Below are 22115 nucleotides of genomic sequence, written 5' to 3'. Positions count from 1 at the left end.
AATCTTTCAATCATTTTAAACGATTAATCGATTAGTTGTTTGGTCAATAAAATATTAAAAAATGTTGAAAAATATCAATCAGTGTTTCCAAAACCACAAAATGACCTCAAATGTCTTGTTTTGTCCACAAACCAAAGAGATACTCAGTATATTGTCGTAAAGTAACAAAAAAAACAGAAATATTCACATTTAAGAAGCTGAAATCAGAGAAAACCAATTATTTGATTATTAAAATAGTTGACGATTAATTTAATAATCGATTAATTGTTGCAGCTCTAGATTGACCAATTATTGGCACCGATAACCAATAAAATAAGCAATTTAGCTCTGATGCAGCCGCCTCTCTGCCTCAAGTCCCCACTGAACCAAGATTTGTGTTGGAGTTTGTGTTATTCTACAAAAAATGTACACAAGATTGTCACAGTGTACAAAAAACAACCAGTATACTGTTATCAGTCTAATTGCAGGTGTGTTATTCTAAATTGCAAATGAAGAGTTATTATCTGTTTCATTGTTTACTAATAATTGGTATCGGTATCGACCCTGAAAAAAAAAACATATCAGTCGATCCCTACAAGAAACTATGAAAACACAAGGTTATGTATGAAGGGTCCACTTTGAAGTACAAGAAGAGAGGAGGCACAGAAACTATGAAGTTTATCACCCGCCGGAGGACATCGGTGATCTTAATCATTCCTCAATGACAGTATGTCTCTCTATACATTAAACGCCACAGAAATCTCATATGGTCATATTTCTCTATCAGCAGGAGTCAAATTCATCCTCGCTGCTCTAGCCAGCGGTCCAGAGAACCATCTGCCACCGGCCAACAAGCGCAGAGTGAACACAAAACAGCGGGGGTCCGACACTGGTTGACAAAGACAGGCACTTATCCAGAAGGCCTGGTGAAAGTGAGACGGCGAGGAAAGAAAACGATTGGACACGGTGTTTTTTTTGCAAGAGAGACACGTGCGGGCGGGATGGCTTTGCCCCGTTTCCCTCCTGTCCTTATAGCGAGCGGCTCTGCAGATCTGGGGCTTGTTTAATGAACTAACAAAACAGTACTGTATGTTGGGCAAGAGCTGTTACATAAGAGCCGGGAAACATGGGAAAAGACTCATAATAATGAGGACGATGTTTGTTTTCTTTATTTAAGTACATATCAGGACGTCTGCTTGGGTAGAGAAACTCCCACATCAAAGTGTCTAGTTGATCACTGCTAATAAATAAGTGTTTTTGACTGTTTTCACTTCATTTTACTCTGAATTGGTGCAAGACTCTCAACATTAAGCAGGAAATCCCAAAATATAATTGTTTGAAAGACTAATTTTGGGGATTTGGGGCACCTTATTCACATTTCCCATTTTTCTGTCAGTCCATGTTGCCATTATGAAGATTTTTTAGGAAAATAACTTGTATTATAACAGTAATTTATTCAAAGACAATACATCAAGTACGATACAACCCACATGAATCTAATATCCTTGTTTTATTGAGTTTTATTAAGAGATTTGGCCTCTGGAAAACGAAATAAACATTGTTATTATGAGATGAAATAAAGATTACAGATTAACCAAAGATATAAAACTTAAAGTCTTCAGTTGAAGCCTTAACAGGAGCAGACACTGGTGTCAAAAAGCACTGTGTCGCAATTCATGCGGTCAAAACAATCTCATTGCATCATTACAACAACGACACATGACGATGCAGCTCAAAACCACCGTGTAAACAAGTCCCACATCACCTCAAGTAGCTGAGGGAAATTTAAACAACGGCCTTCTGGGGCTTGCAGAAACATGGACACATTTGCCCCTTTGTGAGCACACAGTAAAAAATAAATAAAATAAAACACTTACAGGAAGATACAGTGTCCTGACAAAACAAATAAAGGTTCAGTGATTTCAGTTTCTGGGACATAAACGTGTTCAACTTAAGGACAGAGACACTCACACTGTTATAGGGCCTTCTCCTACCGTGCACCCTACTTATGAATAGTCTCCCACTTCATATCAAACAATCCACTTCCACCGTAACTTTTAAAACACTTCTTAAGAAGCACCTTCTTACACAATGTTTTGGCAAAATTTGAGTGTCCTATTTATCTCCCTGTACGTTCTTTGCTTGTCCTCCACAGTAGGCTATATGTTCGCCTATTTGGCCTGTATTTTTTCTGATCATTTATTGTAAACTGTTGTGTAAAGTGACTTGCTATTTCTATTATTGTAATTAATTTTTGTAAAGTGTACCGAGACCATGTTGCACCATGGTGATTTTACACTTTAAATAAACTAAACTAAACTAAACTAAACTCAAGTCTGTATGTTGTATGCTGCTGTTTGTTCACCGCGCATGCGTGTTCGCCTGTAAATAAATGCGTTGCGTAACACAGAGTCTCAGGATTGGCAGGTGTGTGCGTATGTGTGTGTGTCCACCACAGTTTATTATATGAGTGTGTTGTTGTTGTTGTCTCACTCTAGGTGTGAGGACAAGTGTGCAAGGATAGGTGGAGGCTTCTCAGGGGTAAATACAGGAGACTGACCTGCCTACTGGGAGATTAGCCACTCATCCACAAGGGCCAGATTAAGATCGTTCAGCAGCACGGGAGATAATGAGCGGGTTGAGGTGAGGGGCAGGTTACAGGTCAGGTCGTTAAAAAATGTGAGCGTGTACGTCTTTAATGGGCCTGAACAAACTTTTTACGCTTTTACTGTATGTAAAAAAAAAAAAAAAAAAAAAGCAGAAAACTAATTTGGCATTTGCTGCTTTTTCCCCCAAATTGTGCAGTGACTGACAATAAAATCTCAGTAAGTTGTTATTCTCTGCAGTTCTCTCCTCTCTATTGTTAAGTGTGACTCAGCGAGCATGTGTCCAAAACTGCTCGGCTTCATTAGTGTCGTGAGGTCAGCCCTTAAAAAGAACAAAAACAACATGGACCCCCCGTCCTCTCACATTAACAGAGGTACGGCTCTTAAAGCGCATGAAGAAGAAGTGTATGTTCGGGGCGGGCGGCAGCAGCAATATGAGAATGGCAGAGAGAGAGAGAGAGAGAGGGAGAGAGGGGAGTGGGGGAGGTAAAAGGGGGCAGAGTGCTAGAAAAACAAATGATATAACCACCTTTTATCTGCGTCAGTCTGTGCGTCTAAATAATCTGCCCCACAATGGGATTTACAAACCGTACTGAAGATGATCTCCAACCAACACTGGAAAAACAAACCCCCCCCCCCTCCCAAAAAAAAAAATAATAATCTCATTTTACTTGCACCACCAAAGTTCATTTCATAAGATGCCCTTCAACTTTTTTTTTTCCTCAAATGCATGATGTACGCACACATATGCACACACACACACATATGCACACAAAGCTGTGCTGTCTGCTGCTCCTGCTGAATCCCGATCCTGCAGCGAGGGAACTCCATGCCGCAGCACAGGCCCAGCAGCAGATCCACCCTCGGCCTTAGCCAATGTGTTGGCTAGCTGCAGGAGCTAGCCATTCAAACGGCCTCTCCCATCTCCAAGGAAGACAGGCGCACAGTTTAACCCTTTGTGTTCCTCCCCTCTCTCTCTCTCTCTCTCTCTCTCTTCTATCCCTCTATCTCTCAGCCAGTCAGACGGCAGCGGCGGGAGCAGCAATTGGAGGAATGTACGAAACCGACATGAGAGCCACATAGTAACAGGCTGGGGCTGAAGTGAAGTAAAGTGAGCTGCACAGACGACTTCACTGCACCGCCGCTTTCTTTCAGTCCTCTTTTGCTGCCATGAGTCCGATGCATTTATGCTATAAGCTAATGCAGAACTAGTCTCATTAGGTCACACTGGGGTACTTCTGATTACTTCAAAATCGTCCTGCACAGATACTGTATCCTTAGTGGACGGAGGAGGAACAAAGCCCTCAAGCTTTTTAAAACTCAAGACTTTTTTTCTCCCCCACTCAGAGCACCTCGTTCGTCTCTCTCCAAAAAAGGACGTTGTCTGTGTGTAGAAGTGGGTTCAGTTCAGATGCCCGGCCCGGCCGGCCGGCGCTGAGGCGACTGAGCAGCTCCGTGCCTCGGGTCATGCATCATGCCTCATCATGTCTACAACTCATTAGGAGTTTTTTTTTTGTTTTTTTTCTTACAGACTTCATTGGGTCTGGAACAGCTGGAAAAATGTTCCATCCAGATCGAGATGTGTTTGAATAGCACTGCAGACAAACTGACCGAAATTAGTTTAACATTTAAAGTTGATTCCAAACACTTTGCTGATCTGTTTTCATCCAGAACATTTCTCAATAAAAGTCTGATTAAATTGTTTCACCACTAAACCGACGTTAATCTTTTCAGAGTGAAATCCATCAACTGTTGCTGCAGGTCTTTTATTATTAATCAATGGACGATCATGACTAAACACACGTAATACGTATAATAGGAGAGAACATAATAAGGTCATAAATAAACAAAGCATTACGCTGTATTGAGCTTAATCAATCAATCAATTAACTATTGGAGAAAAAAAGTTTTTGATTACTGAGTACTTGCTGGTTTTCATTTCTCAGGTGTTGGAGCCGTTGGTCAGACAAGACATGAAGAACTTGTTGTTGCCTCGATATTTGTAATGTGCATTTTTACTAATTTAACACTTTACAAACTAAACAATTAATTTATCACTTTATTACTGAAATTACTAACTGATAAACATACTGGGAAAAAAACTCAGTTGAAGCCCAGCAACTGCACTTTGTTTTAGTTTAATTTGGACTTAAATTAATACTTGATCAAAAGAAAATTAGTCTTGGCAAGTGATTAATTATTTCAGTTCTTTGATCGGGCAACAATGAAAATATTTGCTCATTCCAGATTTCATTTGTTTCTGTTTCATTTCTCATTTAAATAAAATATCTTTGGGTTTTAAATTTGAAAAAGAAGACTTTTAAGAACTTGTGAAGGCTATTTTTCTTTTTGCCATTTCATACACTACATGAATAATTCACAATGGAAATAATTGTTGGCTGCAGCTCTGAGCTCTTATATTTATTTATGTGTTGCGTGTCAGATGTTTTCACAGAGGTGTCGACTGAGGCAAAAGAAGAAAACAGGTTTATTGTGGGTCGGTCCGTTTCAGTGACTGATGTCAGGCTTCAGACATGTTGTTGCCGAGCGCCACCTGAGAGAACAAGCAGGCCGTCGCTTTCATGCAAGCACCAAAACAAACCACTCACTGTCCAAAAGATTTGTTTCGCTCATGTTTGCCAGCAGATGACTTGGCCGCGAGCGCTGAGCCGAAATCAATGCTGGTAGCTGATCCTAAATTAGCTGTATTATTCACTATCAGACATCACAGAGGCTTTTATATATATATATGTATCGTAATAAACAACGGTGACCACACTGAAGGAGATAGACTTGTTTCTTCTTGTGTGCGCTTGTCAAAAATGTTTTCAAGGTGGAGGCCCTGAGTGCCGTTGAGCGGGGGGCCACCCCACGCCATCTCTGATCTCCCAAAGCGAGGAAGGACGCCGAGCGAGGAGGCTGTTTGCAAGGAGTTTGTCATTCTCTTCGTAAAAACATGCAAATCTCTAAAACACGGGCCCCTCCGTTTGTTGTCGTCGTCGTTGTTGTTACGGACCCTGCAGCTAACACGGTTCACAAAGAGCAGAGGTCTTTTTTTCTGTGTCAATTTGCTCTGCTCGGTTTGAGTTCGGTCGTGTCAGCATCTCCACTAGTATTTGTGCAGAGCAAAAAATCACTTGACAACAGTAAATCAATGGGGTTTTTTGGGGAGGGAGGCAAGTGCTGAGTCAGCAGTTGGACTTAGGCCTGTTCATGACTTGATACAGCTTTAAAAAAAAAAAGAAAAAAAAGTCTTGAGGCTTGAATGTGTGTCTCTGAACTCTTTATCCTTCTTACGCTGGTTTCTCTGGCACAGTGGCCGAGGCCCTGACTGATCTCCTGAAATGCCGTTTGAGCAAAGTGCAGCAGCGGGATCACATGCAGAAAATGCCTGGCTCTTGATCTCATTAGCGGGAGGTTTCGTTTGGATGAGGTGGGGCAGCAGCCACACAATGAGACGCTCGATCCCTCCTTGACGCCCGACACGCACAACGACAACAACAACCACAACAACAACAACAAACCAGCAGCACTCCGGGCCCTAAGTGTGACAGAGATGAATATGCGCCGTCAAAGCCGCTGCCAGCTTGGGAAAGCGAGGTGAAGAAACAGATGCGTGCAGCCTGCTGCCAGCCAACGCCAAGACTTCGACAACGTGGGGTGTCAAAAAAGGCGGAAAGAATCCACATCACTTGCATGAAATGACTCATAAAGTTCACAACAGTTGCTTCTTGTTCTGCTGCAGGAAGAGTTTCCTATCTTTGTTGTTGTTTCTAGCAACATTAAAATGCACATGAGTTCATGTGAGCAACAAGGATCGTACCAAACGACACTGCGCCCTAAAAACTCTGGGACTTCTGCCTGAAATTAAGAGCCTCAGTACATTTCATTAACCACAATCCTCCCTAAAATCGTTCTGCGGTGACTTTTTCCAGGTTCCTTTTAAGGCAGTGATGAAACAACAGCACATTCAGGCGTTTTGTGTTGAGATCATATTAGACCCCAGAAGATGCCAAACAGGACTGTGGCGGTGCGCTGGTTGGTAATTAAAATTCCACGGCCATGACAAGGGTAGTATTTAGTTTCTTATGAAAGAAGGTTTCTGCTGAAGGCCCAGAAGAGAAGAAGAATCTGAGTAAGGACAAAATACAGTGGTGCTTTTTAAAAAATGGTGATATGTGCACTTTGTTTATCTAACAATCAACTCACAGAACTGAGCATTGAGGTTTGACGTATGTTTCAAATATGACATATGGCGTTCTCGCACCAGATCACAGCAAAGATAAAAAGAAAAAGGGGCGATAAAGAGTCATTTACTGGTGCGGTAAATGCACACAAGAGATGTACCCAATGATTATTGTCATTTTGAAGGATCATAACAGTCTATAAAAGAGCAAAAAGAGTAAAAAAAAAAACACTAAGAAACCGAGGTGGTGTGTTCAGCTTCTAAACAGCTTCTAAAACCCAATCATGTTCAATTTGCAGTCAAACAAAAACATGATTAGTTTCATCAAATGAAACCATCGATAATGATCTCAGCAGAAAATGCTGATTCGACACGCAAGACAAGTACAATGACCAGTGGTTATTGCTCATTACCTCATCTGCATGCAGCTGTTGCACCCAATTGGGGAAATTTCTCACTCGGGTAAATATGCAAATTTAAGCTTCTACGTTTTATTTTTTTCTTCTTTGCACGGTTTTCTAGCGACTTCGTTGGTGTCTCTTGGATCCACCCTGGTTTTGTCACCACCACAGACTTGCTGGTACAAGTTCAGTTCAACCACCTGTCCACGGCGCTGAGCCTGTGACTCATTCACCGCAACGATGGTGTTGTTTTTAATCCATTCAGTAAACCATCAGAAGTTATGGCTCAAAGTCATTTATTCTGCTTGGTGCAATTTCCACACTGGCCTTTTCCTTTTCTGGTAAAACGGTTTTGGAATTGATTTTATTTATTTATTTATTTTAAACCCATCTTTTGCATCATATAATGGAGTGTAGGGCTGTTTTCGACTAAGGATTTTCATAGTCGAATCTGATTCGTCAGATTTTGCCATAGTCGACTGATCGTCGAACCTTTTTTTTATTATTATTTTTTTTTTAAGATAGCAGCAAATTTGCGACTTTTTCCCGTTTCAAACAAAAGAGCTAAACCACCCAAAAAATATGGTAGGTGTAAAACAAATACCTTTATTCATTTCCCACACTTTGGATGATTTTTAGTAGCCATTGTGAGCCAGGGTATGCGTTTATGTCACGTTGCCCTGGACAACGCTCCTGCTCGGACTGTGAGTGGCAAATCAAACATCCCTCAACGTGGTGAAGGATAGCGGTGGTCGTGGACACAGAGAAACCGGGTAAAACATGTAGTATCAAAACAAACGGAGGTCAGAAGGACTCGACAATCCGTACATTACGTTAATCAATCCTACACACACAGTGTGACCGCGGCACCGGCAGAGAGACAGACAGGCTGCAGAGGGACGAGATTACAGCTGTGACTCCCGACACTTATGGTGCGTTCATGACAACTCGGAAGTCGGGAAAAAAAAAAACTCTGACATGTCAAACTTTAGAGACTAATTCATCTGTCTAACCATCAGAACTATTGACACTTGAAACTGTAAACACAGCTGATCCATCGAAAAAAAATCACCGCTGGAGTTAATTTATTTTCCGTGATTGAAGTCAGATGTATCCTCACAATGTTTTGCTGTTAGGTCATCATGCATGATAAATGCTGACAAAGTTAGACTGTCAGACTTCCTTGATTTTAAACTTTGGCAGCTCTGCCTCTCGTCTTTTTGCCACTCCGTGAGTGTTCTGCAGTGACTTCTGAGTACCGTGACTTTGACGGTCCTACTGCTCACCTCCACTCATTTGAAAAAAAAAAAAAAACCTCCGCTCATTTGATTGTGCAACTGCAGTGGGTGATTTATTAATACACAAGAAGCTAAGACTACCGTTTAAATGCACACATCATTTTGAACTCTTTATTAACAGAAAGTAAGCAGATTTTGTATCAAAATAGGCTTTTTATAACGAAAAAAGACATTCTATGTAACAATTTATGCTCAGCAGCCGTGGGCACCCCCATATAGTCAGAATGGTACGGTCTTGGTTAGATTCGACTACGAGGTTCATAGTCGAATCAGACCCCTCCGAATCGAATCGTCGAATAGTCGACTTTTGGAGGTCAGCCCTAATGGAGTGTGTGACATTTGAGTCGAGATGTTGATTTAAATTCTCCATAAAAGCAAATCACTGACCATGCCCAGGGATATTTGATTACACAATTAATTAATGACTTTGTTGTGACTCAAACGGCCTCCAGCTCTGTCGACTGAAGGCAATCAAGATTAACATCTGAATCAAATTGTGCCGATGATGAGAAAAAGTTGCGAGGTTGTGTGGAGGGAGGCCCTGCAGGCATAAAAGACAGGAATTAATTAAGGAGCTGAAAACTACGACCTCGAACCTCGTACCATCGATTGATCGATCAAACACTGTTGACTGACGATATGTTCTTTGGTTGTTTTAAATCTTTATAGAGTAAAAATGATTAGTGGATTAATCAATAAATGGACTGACAGAAAATTAATCTGCATCCATTTAAATGATTAAAATTGTGGTTCATTTTCCAAGCGAGAATTCAAATCGGCTCAACGCAGCTTTTCAAATGTGAGTATTTTCTGGTTTTATTGGTATTATACAGGAAACACTGGTGAACATAACGTCTTTGGGCTTTGAACAAAAACATCAAATGTGAGTTTTGTCTCTGGGAAACTGTTAAATAGCTGAGATTTATCACTGCAGGTGTAAATTCAAAGTGTCTCAGGGCGTTGGATTGTTTGTGCACATTGTTGTCGAGTTTGGACATTTTATATGCATGATTGAAGAAAATAGATGAGCAGGATATGAAATCCACCTAGTCTGAACTGACACTACTGGTATTGTTTTACAGCAACTGACAGCATGAATGTGTCCTGTCATCTCACTGACTTTGGGCACAAACAGACACCAGTCAGAACGAAAATTGAATACCGTGACGTCTTCACGTTACAAAAAAGACAGATGAGTAATAATAAAAAAGACACGGAAAGAACCTGTCACCAGTCTGATTCATATTAAATCTAAATCAAGTGCGTCAAGGAAAAAAAGATCAATACTGTGACCTGAATGTTATTAAGAAAAATAAAAAAAAGTGGTGGCCTGGGGATTATTTGTCCCATTTTTTTCCCAGTATCCCGTTGTCAACTGGTCTGACTCAGCAGCAGCGCGGCTCGGCCGGGACGACTCGGGCAGCAACAGCAACCGTAAACAACTTCATTAACCGACCCTGGCCTCCGTTAATGGGCCGAAAACACACAAACAACATGGGAAAGCACTTTTTGTTTTTAATGTTGCCCTGCTGCCACCGCTGTCATCTGAAGGCAGGATATCCAGTCTGTCCGTGACTGGAATAGAAATGATAAACACTGTGCACTCATTGATGGGCAATTACGCCGCCTGTTCGACAGGCAAATGACGCACGCCGCAGCCTTGAATCTTCATTTCCTTCCAGGCTTCGGTGTCAGGCTGAAACAATGACCACCTCAGTGGATGACTTTGACTAACGCGTCGTGACATCAGATCCATTTCTGTCATTAATGCAGCGTCACGTCGCCTTTTGTCTCTTTTCAAAATCTTAATATTAACCAGCGCTATTCATTTTCTCAGACTGCAGCGGTGGCGGACGCACACATATCAATAACAAATGTGAGCCGGGGAGAGAGTGATCCCACAGGAGGGTTCCTTGAATCTATACGCAATTAAAGTTTCTTTGATGTAGGGCTTTCTCTTAACTCAGTCTGGTTAATTCATTTACTAAAAGGAAAAGTGAGAAAGCAACAGGTTTTTTTGTTTTTTTTATAGAAAGAAGATCTGGGGGGAAAACGTGACCAGTGAGAACAACAACATTAAAACTCATAACGGACATCCAAACAACAAAAAAGGGACCAAAATTGATGCAGCAGAACCAGGAGTGACTCATTTCTGCCACGCACCTTTTCTACTTTATCAAAACCTTATCCCCTTGTTACCCACAATGCAGCTCTGCAGACTGCTGACAGTTTGGTTGGAGATCTGGGTGTGTTGTATTCAACCGACTCTGATCACTTGGTTATCAGATTTCACACAGCAGCTCCTTCTGGAGCCACAAACGGTGCAGTTGTTTTAATTATATTATAATACATTACTCATAATCGGCCTCAATTGTTATTTTCCAGATTAATCACTTTAACGTGTCAGGAGGAAATCGTGACAAATACAAAACCAGAACATGTTCGATTTGTTGTCATTCGACAAACAAAGCATCAACTCCTGGCATTTGAGAAGCTGGAACTGACGTACATCGAACTGAATAATTAATTTTCTACTAAGTGTCTAATCAATCATTGCAGCTGTACTTTATATACTTTGTTTTATTTTCCCCTCACACAGAAGAAGGTGTAACAATGGGGCCACGCAGCTGATTAGATAGTGGTGTTTTGAGAAACATCACAAGAGGAAGAAAGCACAAAGGAGCAGTTTCCATAATAACTACTTATTTAAAAAAGTATATTCTTCCATTTGCTTTATAATACAAACCAAAATTTTCAAATGTTCTACTTCAACATTTCACAATTGGTTTTTGTTGCTTTACTTGGAATAAAAAAAAGCACAACCACTGAGATGCCAAAACCAATAACATCTGAGTCCCTGGATCGACTACCTTCACCAAGAAACCAATTTTAAGAGGCTCGGTGTGTGATGGTTTTCGTTTATTTGCAACCCTGAGTACAAACAGAATAAAAATAAAAATGTGAAGGTTTGGCTCTGACCCATCATTCACTCCCATTTTGTGGAGTGAGGTGTTGTGCTGCTCATCAGACAACAGTGATATTCTGCACTGGAGACACAGACGTAAACCACCACGGGTCAACGGGGGAGAGGAAAGGAAAAAAAAGAAAAATACAGGTACAACAGATTGCCATGACAACAGACCCATTATTTACCCACATTGCACAAATCACCTTGTTTCATGGAGGAAAAGACAAAACAAACTGATTAAACATCTGTTATCAAAGTTGCGTAACTGAGACAAAAAACAAAAAAAAACACAACATTTTCTTGTGGGTCTGATCAAACCCGCAGCAAAACAGTAGTGAGGCGCTGTAAATCGAACGGCCATGGTTGAGTGTGAGCGCGTACAGCAGCGAAGAAACGCCTGTCGGCCCAGCTTTAACAAATGCCTGAAATGTCTGGGATTCCTTGGGAATGGCTCCAGTAGCTGAACGCCGAGGGTTCGCAGGGTGCAGCTCCACAAGACTGAGTGCCAGAGCAGTTAAGTCAGCTCAAAGGAAAGGACTCATGGTGAGTGTGTGTGTGTAGGGGAGGGGAGGGGAGGGGATGAGGGGGGGGGGTCTGGTTTTAGGATAGCAGAATAGCGGTCTCTAGATAATGAACCATGAAGAGAGTGGGCTGCTGTCGAGGATGGGGAAGAAAGGGGGCAGAGTTTTATGACTTGTGCAGATTTGTCTGATCTTGTTCGATTCTTTTTTTCTCTTTTCTTGGCGACTGTGAAACAAACTTTTACAAGAAGACATAGGTCAGAATTTATAATGCAAAGTAAGATCTTATTCTACTAATTGGGTTGTTTTGTTTTTTACTTTCGGACGTTTATGTTGTCTCACGTATTGTAATCTTGTGTGCAGCACAAAAAGCTGCTTTGTGTTTCAAGTCTCGGCAGCTGCTTTATTTTTCTTTCTTGCTTTCTTTTTCTTTTGCTTCCTTGCTCTAAATCTCAGCTCCAGACGATTTGATTGATGCTCCTACAGTTTTTTTTCTGCGAAGCTCTTTGTAAAACTGGTTCTGAGAAGGGCTGCACATAAAGTTTTGTTGTTTTTTGTTTTTTTAAGTTTTCTGCACTACACAGTTGAGTTATTCATCCAGAAGCATTTGCTGCACGCTGGAGATGAATAAATAAAAGAAAAGAATCCAAACTTGATGCCAGCGTTGTAATGCTTCTTTTGGGAAGAACCTACAGTATGAAAATCAATATCCTGTACTGTATAATAAACACGCTGGCCATATGTACTAGCATTTATTGTGTTTGGTCGAAGGTTGTGCAAGTTTATCTGAATGGATGTTGCAGTCCGGTAACATATAATATGGAGGTAAACACTGATGACATGTGACGGCGAATGCATTTTGCACATTGTGAGAAAACCAAAGCTTTATCTAATTTCGGGGGCATTTTCATTGAGCGGAGCAGCTGTTGATGTCGCCACTTTCCACCACCTCGATCTGCAGTCTGAACACAGTTTTGTTTACTTCTCGCTGCAGTTGAGCAGCAAAACACCGTGCAGGAAGCTACAGATTTAAGCTTTAAGGTTTAATACTATATACAAGACAGGGAATGAATGGGGGAGTAAGAGGCGTGGAGGGGGGTCGACAGAAATAGAAACAGTGGGAATGATTCATGTGATGGGAGAAGGACAAGGCTGGCTTGGCTTTCACAGTTCATGCTTTAGAGGCACTGCTACAGGCAATGAATACATAAGCTCCACCAGGCTGTTGAGATTGGTTTGCACTGGGCCTCAACATGTCAGAGACACCGAGGAGCGGCGGCGTCCCCACTACGGATGTCACGGTTACTTGTTTTCACAATTAATCGCGGTATTAAACGTTATTAAAGGTTCCTGAATACCGAAAACAAAGTTACACGGCAACCTCGTGTGTGTGTAACTTTGTTTACGTTCCCTGCCAGTTGCAGACAGAGACGTGCGCGAGTGGTAAAGTTTGGCAGAGGACGACTGATTCCCTCCAAACAAACCTATCAAGGCAATGACGGCTCGCCAACCTGTCGAACATGCTGCAATGAAATAGCAGCAAAAGGAAATAATAAAAAAAGGAAATATGTCTGATATGAACATCTGAAATCACCTGCAGGATATGCACCTGGCTTTGTCCAAAGTAAAGGTAAATACACAGTAACCGCGTTAAATTACGGTCAATTTACTTAACGTAACGCTGAATTGGTAGGAATTTAATTGTTAGTGCAGCATTTCTAAGAGAAGGAAAAAAAAACTTCAAACATTTCCTCTGAAGGGTTAATAATTGATCTTTTATTAATGGACTATGAGGAGTTTCAGAAAGCGGATAAGTTTTCACACTACATTTCCCATGAGCCTCCGCGCACACAGTGAAATTCTTGGACCGGCGCAAGACCGAGGAAAGCAAAAGCATTTGCCAAGAATGTTTTCATTCATCAAGAACGAAAGTCGGAGGTTCGAAGACGATCCGATACTGTCGTAGTTCAGACCATAAACGATGCCAACTAGCGATCCGGCGGCGTTATTCCCATGACCTGCGGGGCAGCGTCACTGGGAAACCAAAACCAGGAAATGCTGGGCAAGCCGACCACTAAATAATAATATCAAAATTAAAGCCGCAAGCGGCTATGACGGGCCCTCGCTCCACGCCACTCGGCGTCCCCGCCGCCCCCGGGCCGCTCTTCGAAAACCCCCGCGCGCAACCGGACGTGGGCGGCTGCGTCGAGGGTGGTCCCCTCGTCGAACACGTGACGTTTTGAGCAAAACGGACAACGTACGATGGAGTTACGGCAGGTTTACGGTTCGTCCACCAGGGGGCGGTAACGGCATGTGGGCCGTTGCGTACGGGGTCGTGACCTCATCACACATGTGAAGTTTCGAGCCGATCGGACAATGTCGATGCAAAACGCCACATTTCCTGTGTCCACAAGGGGGCGTATTGAGCGAGCTAGCGTACGATCAAATGGAGGCGTAGAGGGCGGGCCCCTGATCATGTACTGAAATTTTGAAGTGACTACGACCAAGTATGTGGGCGTGGAAGGCAAACGTAATAGCATGGCGACTAAACGAGCAGTTGACCAACTTTGTCGCCCCCTAGCAGCCACGCCGTTTGACGTAGAGAAAAGCTTTTAATAGTGTTTGACCAGCTTGGTCTCCTGATGATCTGTAGCGAATATGAAGTCAATCGGGCAAAATCCGTGGGAGGTGGCAGTTCACGATGGAGCGCTATTCCTGTCGCCGCCACAAGGGGGCCATTAGCCGTAGCGTCATAGCGTTCACGAAATACCTTCACCAACTTGTTCGGCATGTTTTAGAAGTGGAATGAAGTTGATGGGGGCAACTATGTATTTTTAATGAATTTTAGCGCACTTCCTGTTACCACCGGGGGGCGCTATGAGTGACGTAGGAAAGTAATATGTCGGATCGTTCAGGGTCACGCCCTCATCATGTGCACCAAGTTTGAAGCCGCTGCGATCAAATCTGTGGGCGTGATAGCATTGCAAACTTCTTAGCTGCTTCGTGGGACTTGGCCGTGCCCTAGCAGCCACGCCCTTTGACCTACACACCCCCGGAGCACAAGCCGTAATCAGCTCAGTCTGGAGATGTTCCGTACCCAATTTGAAGTGAATCGGGCGAACTCCCTCGGAGGAGTTCGTTTTGCGTCAAAGAAATGCTAACCAAAATGGCCGACTTCCTGTTGGGTTTAGGGCGTGGCTCCAATTCAATTTTTTGTATGTTTGGGTATGATACACGTGTGTGTCGAGTTTCGTATGTGTACGACAAAGTAAGCGAAATTTGTCTATGAAGAAATTCGGAAAAACTTCTAGGGGGCGCTATTGAGGCATTTAGCCACGCCCATGGGAAACGACTCTATCCCCTGAAAGAGCTCGCCATTCTTGACCCGTGGATGAAATTTCGTGAGGACACGACTTCGTTAAAGCCACGAAAAAGGCAAACGTAATTGTACGATAAAAAATCGTCAGTCGCCGCGGCGGCACACGGACGCCGTTCGTCGTATCTTCACAGCGTTCATAATGTAGCTTCAGCAACTGGTTCTGCATGTATTAGAAGTGGAATGAAGTTGATCGGGTGAAGTATGGATTTTTTATGAATTTTTGCGTACTTCCTGTTACCACCGGGGGGCGCTATGAGCCAGTCAGGAAGTCGATACATCAAAACGTTCAGGGAGGAGCCAACGTCATGTCCTTAAAATTTCAAGTGGCTACGACGAAGTATGTGCGCGTGAAAGGCAAACGTAATTTAAATTGGGATGATACACATTCGCCGCGGCGGCACACGGACGCCGTTGCTCGTAGGGTCAAAACGTTCATGATGTAGCTTCACCATCCGGGTCTGCATGTACTAGAAGTGTAACGAAGTCGATTTGGTCAACTACGTATTTTTAACGAATTTTTGTACGTTTCCTGTTACCACCGGGGGGCGCTATGAGCGACGTCGGCAAATAATATGTCGGATCGTTCAGGGTCTCGCCATAGATTTTTGCACCAAGTTTGAAGCGTCTACGATCAAGTATGTGGGCATGAGAGCCGTTCGTATTTACATGGCGAGCACCGAAACAGTCGCCAAACTTCGGGGCACGCCAGAGGCCAACCCCTTTGAGCTACAGACCTGCGGAGCACAAGATAAGCTCAGCTAGGTCTGACGATGTTCTGAACCCAATTTGGAGCCGATCGGGCGTAACCCCTCGGAGGAGTTCGTTTTGCGTAAACCAACTTTGAAGCAAAATGGCCGACTTCCTGTTGGTTTTCGGGTATGTCGGTAATGCGATTTTTTGAAGCTCTGGGGTTGATGAATATCTTTACAAAGTTTCGGACAAATCGGTGTCGCAGACCCTCATTTCCAATGCGCGGTCTAGGGGGCGCTGTGGTGCCAATTGGCCACGCCCACATGCGAGACCACCACTGAATCGCAATTTTCGGGCTTCCCCCCCTGCGTCGAAAGTTTCATCCGTTTCCCGGCTTGGGAAAGGGGTCGAAATCGTGTTCAAACGCGGAGAACCATAAAAATAATAATAATTAAAGCCGCAAGCGGCTATGACGGGCCCTCGCTCCACGCCACTCGGCGTCCCCGCTACCCCCGGGCCGCTCTTCGAAAACCCCCGCGCGCTACCGGACGTGGGCGGCCGCGTCGAGGGCGGTCCCCTCGTCGAACACGTGACGTTTCGAGCAAATCGGACAACGTACGATGGAGTTACGGCAGGTTTACGGTTCGTCCACCAGGGGGCGGTAACGGGAGGTGGGCCGTTGCGTACGGGGTCGTGACCTCATCACACATGTAAAGTTTCGAGCCGATCGGACAATGTCGATGCAAAACGCGACATTTCCTGTGTCCACAAGGGGGCGTCTTGAGCGAGCTAGCGTACGATCAAATGGAGGCGTAGAGGGCGGGCCCCTAATCATGTACTGAAATTTTGAAGTGACTACGACCAAGTATGTGGGCGTGGAAGGCAAACGTAATAGCATGGCGACTAAACGAGCAGTTGACCAACTTTGTCGCCCCCTAGCAGCCACGCCGTTTCACGTAGAGAAAAGCTTTTAATAGTGTTTGACCAGCTCGGTCTCCTGATGATCTGTAGCGAATATGAAGTCAATCGGGCAAAATCCGTGGGAGGTGGCAGTTCACGATGGAGCGCTATTCCTGTCGCCGCCACAAGGGGGCCATTAGCCGTAGCGTCATAGCGTTCACGAAATACCTTCACCAACTTGTTCGGCATGTTTTAGAAGTGGAATGAAGTTGATGGGGTCAACTATGTATTTTTAATGAATTTTAGCGCACTTCCTGTTACCACCGGGGGGCGCTATGAGTGACGTAGGAAAATAATATGTCGGATCGTTCAGGGTCACGCCCTCATCATGTGCACCAAGTTTGAAGCTGCTGCGATCAAATCTGTGGGCGTGCTAGCATTTAAACCTTTTTAGCTGAATTCGGGAACTTGGCCGTGCGCTAGCAGCCACGCCCTTTGACCTACACACCTGCGGAGCACAAGCCGCAATCAGCTCAGTCTGGAGATGTTCCGTGCCCAATTTGAAGTCAATCGGGCGAACTCCCTCGGAGGAGTTCGTTTTGCGTCAAAGAAATGCTAACCAAAATGGCCGACTTCCTGTTAGGTTTAGGGCGTGGCTCCAATTCAATTTTTTGTATGTTTGGGTATGATACACGTGTGTGTCGAGTTTCGTATGTGTACGACAAAGTAAGCGAAATTTGTCTATGGAGAAATTCGGAAAAACTTCTAGGGGGCGCTATTGAGGCATTTAGCCACGCCCATGGGAAACGACTCTATCCCCTGAAAGAGCTCGCCATTCTTGACCCGTGGATGAAATTTCGTGAGGACACGACTTCGTTAAAGCCACGAAAAAGGCAAACGTAATTGTACGATAAAAAATCGTCAGTCGCCGCGGCGGCACACGGACGCCGTTCGTCGTATCTTCACAGCGTTCATAATGTAGCTTCAGCAACTGGTTCTGCATGTATTAGAAGTGGAATGAAGTTGATCGGGTGAAGTATGGATTTTTAATGAATTTTTGCGTACTTCCTGTTACCACCGGGGGGCGCTATGAGCCAGGCAGGAAGTCGATACATCAAAACGTTCAGGGAGGAGCCATCGTCATGTCCTTTGAATTTCAAGTGGCTACGACGAAGTATGTGCGCGTGAAAGGCAAACAAAATTTAAATTGGGATGATACACTTTCGCCGCGGCGGCACACGGACGCCGTTGCTCGTAGGGTCAAAGCGTTCATGATGTAGCTTCACCATCCGGGTCTGCATGTACTAGAAGTGTAACGAAGTCGATTTGGTCAACTACGTATTTTTAACGAATTTTTGTACGTTTCCTGTTACCACCGGGGGGCGCTATGAGCGACGTACGCAAATAATATGTCGGATCGTTCAGGGTCTCTCCATAGATTTTTGCACCAAGTTTGAAGCGTCTACGATCAAGTATGAGGGCATGAGAGCCGTTCGTATTTACATGGCGAGCACCGAAACAGTCGCCAAACTTCGGGGCACGCCAGAGGCCAAGCGCTTTGAGCTACAGACCTGCGGAGCACAAGATAAGCTCAGCTACGTCTGACGATGTTCTGAACCCAATTTGGAGCCGATCGGGCGTAACCCCTAGGAGGAGTTCGTTTCGCGTAAACCAACTTTGAAGCAAAATGGCCGACTTCCTGTTGGTTTTAGGGTATGTCAGTATAGCAAATTTTTTGAAGATCTCGGGTTGATGAATAAGTTTACCAAGTTTCGGACAAATCGGTGACGCAGACCCTCATTCCCTATGCGCGGTCTAGGGGGCGCTGTGGCGCCAATAGGCCACGCCCACATGCGAAACCACCACTGAACGCTAAGTTGCCACAGGCCCCACGTGCGTCTAAAATGTCGGCCGTTTCTCGGCTTGGGAAAGGGGTCGAAATAGCGTTCGAAGTGGGAGAACGGGAATAATAATAATAATAAGAATAAACATTACAATATCTGGGGTTTTTGCTGCCAGGTCTATGCAGTACTTGAGTACTAGCTTGCTTACTTGTTGTTACTCGTCGGCTGGCACGTTGACTAATGTGCATGTCGAATAACAATAGGGACCTCCCTGGGTCGTTGACACAGGCTCGGGCCCTAATTAAAGCCGCAAGCGGCTATGACGGGCCCTCGCTCCACGCCACTCGGCGTCCCCGCTACCCCCGGGCCGCTCTTCGAAAACCCCCGCGCGCAACCGGACGTGGGCGGCTGCGTCGAGGGCGGTCCCCTCGTCGAACACGTGACGTTTCGAGCAAAACGGACAACGTACGATGGAGTTACGGCAGGTTTACGGTTCGTCCACCAGGGGGCGGTAACGGGATGTGGGCCGTTGCGTTCGGGGTCGTGACCTCATCACACATGTGAAGTTTCGAGCCGATCGGACAATGTCGATGCAAAACGCGACATTTCCTGTGTCCACAAGGGGGCGTATTGAGCGAGCTAGCGTACGATCAAATGTAGGCGTAGAGGGCGGGCCCCTGATCATGTACTGAAATTTTGAAGTGACTACGACCAAGTATGTGGGCGTGGAAGGCAAACGTAATAGCATGGCGACTAAACGAGCAGTTGACCAACTTTGTCGCCCCCTAGCAGCCACGCCGTTTCACGTAGAGAAAAGCTTTTAATAGTGTTTGACCAGCTCGGTCTCCTGATGATCTGTAGCGAATATGAAGTCAATCGGGCAAAATCCGTGGGAGGTGGCAGTTCACGATGGAGCGCTATTCCTGTCGCCTCCACTAGGGGGCCATTAGCCGTAGCGTCATAGCGTTCATGAAATACCTTCACCAACTTGTTCGGCATGTTCTAGAAGTGGAATGAAGTTGATGGGGTCAACTATGTATTTTTAATGAATTTTAGCGCACTTCCTTTTACCACCGGGGGGCGCTATGAGTGACGTAGGAAAATAATATGTCAGATCGTTCAGGGTCACGCCCTCATCATGTGCACCAAGTTTGAAGCCGCTGCGATCAAATCTGTGGGCGTGATAGCATTGCAAACTTCTTAGCTGAATTCGGCAACTTGGCCGTGCCCTAGCAGCCACGCCCTTTTGACCTACACACCTGCGGAGCACAAGCCGTAATCAGCTCAGTCTGGAGATGTGCCGTACCCAATTTGAAGTGAATCGGGCGAACTCCCTCGGAGGAGTTCGTTTTGCGTCAAAGAAATGCTAACCAAAATGGCCGACTTCCTGTTGGGTTTAGGGCGTGGCTCCAATTCAATTTTTTGTATGTTTGGGTATGATACACGTGTGTGTCGAGTTTCGTATGTGTACGACAAAGTAAGCGAAATTTGTCTATGGAGAAATTCGGAAAAACTTCTAGGGGGCGCTATTGAGGCATTTAGCCACGCCCATGGGAAACGACTCTATCCGCTGAAAGAGCTCGCCATTCTTGACCCGTGGATGAAATTTCGTGAGGACACGACTTCGTTAAAGCCACGAAAAAGGCAAACGTAATTGTACGATAAAAAATCGTCAGTCGCCGCGGCGGCACACGGACGCCGTTCGTCGTATCTTCACAGCGTTCATAATGTAGCTTCAGCAACTGGTTCTGCATGTATTAGAAGTGGAATGAAGTTGATCGGGTGAAGTATGGATTTTTAACGAATTTTTGCGTACTTCCTGTTACCACCGGGGGGCGCTATGAGCCAGACAGGAAGTCGATACATCAAAACGTTCAGGCAGGAGCCAACGTCATGTCCTTTGAATTTCAAGTGGCTACGACGAAGTATGTGCGCGTGAAAGGCAAACGAAATTTAAATTGGGATGATACACATTCGCCGCGGCGGCACACGGACGCCGTTGCTCGTAGGGTCAAAGCGTTCATGATGTAGCTTCACCATCCGGGTCTGCATGTACTAGAAGTGTAACGAAGTCGATTTGGTCAACTACGTTTTTTTTACGAATTTTTGTACGTTTCCTGTTACCACCGGGGGGCGCTATGAGCGACGTCGGCAAATAATATGTCGGATCGTTCAGGGTCTCGCCATAGATTTTTGCACCAAGTTTGAAGCGTCTACGATCAAGTATGTGGGCATGAGAGCCATTCGTATTTACATGGCGAGCACCGAAACAGTCGCCAAACTTCGGGGCACGCCAGAGGCCAACCCCTTTGAGCTACAGACCTGCGGAGCACAAGATAAGCTCAGCTAGGTCTGACGATGTTCTGGACCCAATTTGGAGCCGATCGGGCGTAATCCCTCGGAGGAGTTCGTTTTGCGTAAAATATATGCTAACCAAAATGGCTGACTTCCTGTTGGTTTTTGGGCTTCGCACGAAACAAATTTTTTTCATGTCTGGGTATGATACATCTGTGTAACAAGTTTGGGCAGCCTGCGGGAAAAAAATTTTTGGTCCCTATGGCCGGGGGTCAAAAGTTCAAGGGGGCGCTGTTGTGCCAATTTGCCCCGCCCACAAACGGCGATAGCATCAGATCGAAATTTTTTCAGGTCCCGACGTGTGTCCCAAATTTCGTCCGTTTCTCGTCTTGGCAAAGGGGTCAAATCGGGGTTCAAAGTCGCGGAATAATAATAATAATAAAAATAAACACTTGCATTTCAAGATAGCATTTTTTCCCTGCCAGGTCACTTGAGTACTTGATTACTTGCTTGGTTACTTGTTGCTTGTCGGTGATCGGTGTGGATGTCGAATAACAATAGGGACCTCCCTGGGTCGTTGACACAGGCTCGGGCCCTAATAATAATAAACATTTGCATTTCGGGGAATTTTGCTGCCAGGTCACTTGAGTACTTGATTACTTGCTTGGTTACTTGTTGTTACTCGTCGGCTGGCACGTTGACTAATGTGCATGTCGAATAACAATAGGGACCTCCCTGGGTCGTTGACACAGGCTCGGGCCCTAATAATAATAAACATTACAATATCTGGGATATTTTGCGCCAGGTCTATGCAGTACTTGGTTACTTGCTTGCTTACTTGTTGTTACTCGTCGGCTGGCACGTTGACTAATGTGCATGTCGAATAACAATAGGGACCTCCCTGGGTCGTTGACACAGGCTCGGGCCCTAATAACTATAAAGACAAAACTATTGAAAATGGACCCATTAAAGCTATTCTTACCTTTCTGGAACTTCTGCACATTTCTTTGTCTAAGTTAAAATGCTATTAATAATCTGATGATACATT

General features: G+C 44.6%; 1 protein-coding gene across 1 annotated transcript in view; it reads right to left on the bottom strand.

The window, feature by feature from the left end:
* insra (insulin receptor a) overlaps positions 1–22115 on the bottom strand; it is a 78517-nt gene that overhangs the window by 35541 nt on the left and 20861 nt on the right. The window lies entirely within an intron of this gene.

The sequence above is a fragment of the Trachurus japonicus genome, chromosome 17, assembly GCF_045865225.1.
Source record: "Trachurus japonicus isolate A0001 chromosome 17, Traja_1.0".
Taxonomy (NCBI): domain Eukaryota; kingdom Metazoa; phylum Chordata; class Actinopteri; order Carangiformes; family Carangidae; genus Trachurus; species Trachurus japonicus.
Note: the sequence above shows the minus strand (reverse complement) of the source record. Positions and strands in the feature narration are given on the sequence as shown.